Below are 1,746 nucleotides of genomic sequence, written 5' to 3'. Positions count from 1 at the left end.
CTTATAACGACCCCCTCCCTGCTCTATGTTTCCCTATCGGGCTTATAACGACCCCCCTCCCTGCCTCATGTTTCTCTATCGGGCTTATAACGACCCCCTCCCTGCTCCATGTTTCTCTCTCGGCTCGTGTCGGAGCCATCTTGCGTCTATATATATATTACTGTGAATGAATAATAACAAGATGAATGTTTTCATTCGTTCACGACAACATCCCGTTACTCGACAAACACAAGCGTCACGCTCTGCTGCCACATTGGTGCGAGTATCGCATCGCATTAAGGGCCTAACGCTATCACAGCAACGAAATCATTGCAACGCAAACAAAACACACAACCCCACGGTTGCTCCTCTGTTATAGTGACTGGCTGCGTGCCTGTGTGCGCATGCGTGCGTGCAAGAGTGTGGGCGCGTGCGAGTGTGGGAGCGCGCGCGAGTGTGTGCGTGCGTGTGTGAAAAAGTGTTGGTAAGAGTGCGTACGTGCAAGTGTGCGTGCGCATGCGTGCGTGCGGGAGTGTGGGTGTGTATGGTTGCGTGCGGCGCGCGCGAGAGTGTATATATGTGTGTGGTTGCGTTGTTGGGTGTGGGGAGCTAGTCAGATTTACCACCTGTATCTACTTGTTTATGCTAATATTTTATAGTATTATACTGTCGTTGGCATTTTGCTTACCGTCCTTAGAGATCATTTTCAACGCTATCCTCATTTTTCGTTTAATTATCTGACGAATCCCTATCTGACGAATCCCTATCTGACGAATCCCTATCTGACGAATCCCTATCTGACGAATCCCTATCTGACGAATCCCTAACCTTCCCTAACCTTCGCTGACACAGTATTCGGCAATTATGATTGCGATCGTTACATTTCTTACACCGTAAATTCCTCGTTTTACTTACTGTTACATATATATATATATATATATATATATATATATATATATATGTAATGAAGTATGTATATACAAGTGCATTCAGGACCGCATCGTATGTGGCATAGCTATGTGTACAGCCTAAGACAGGAAATCGTTTGCCTAGCTATTGATTTACGTCTACAATGCTGCTTGTCGCGTTATTGCAAAAAAAAACATCATTGCACGGTGACGTTTTATCGGGTGGTGACCATTGATAATATGAAGAGCTAACAAATACCTATGTATAGGTGTTTATTAGCTCTTCATAATATTCGTGGGTGAGAACAAAGATTTCACAGCCCGGGGAACCCCCCCCCATGATGTACATATACTCTCTATAACTGCTATTAGCACGGGGTCGTGTATAACGTATTGGATTCTAGCATGAAAGAAGCGTAACTTTATTCACCAATCGGATGACGCGCAGCGGACCTATTTGCTGTGCCGCAACCCCACGTGACTTTAAGGACCAATCAGATTCCGCTAGCCGGGTTTGGCCGAAAGATAACTCACTGAGTCAGCACGGTCGGAAATGATCGGCAATGTTNTCATATTGTGAAGGCTGTATTGTGTTACGTATAGTATTGTGAAGGCTGTATCGTGATACGTATCATATCGTGAAGGCTGTATCGTGTTACGCATAGTATTGTGAAGGCTGTATTGTGACACGTATCATATCGTGAAGGCTGTATCGTGTTACGCATAGTATTGTGAAGGCTGTATCGTGTTACGTATCATATCGTGAAGGCTGTATCGTGATACATATCATATTGTGAAGGCTGTATTGTGTTACGTATAGTATCATGAAGGCTGTATCGTGATACATATCATATTGTGA

The sequence above is a fragment of the Priapulus caudatus genome, unplaced genomic scaffold (assembly GCF_000485595.1).
Source record: "Priapulus caudatus unplaced genomic scaffold, Priapulus_caudatus-5.0.1 Scaffold1514, whole genome shotgun sequence".
Classification (NCBI taxonomy): domain Eukaryota; kingdom Metazoa; phylum Priapulida; class Priapulimorpha; order Priapulimorphida; family Priapulidae; genus Priapulus; species Priapulus caudatus.
Note: the sequence above shows the minus strand (reverse complement) of the source record.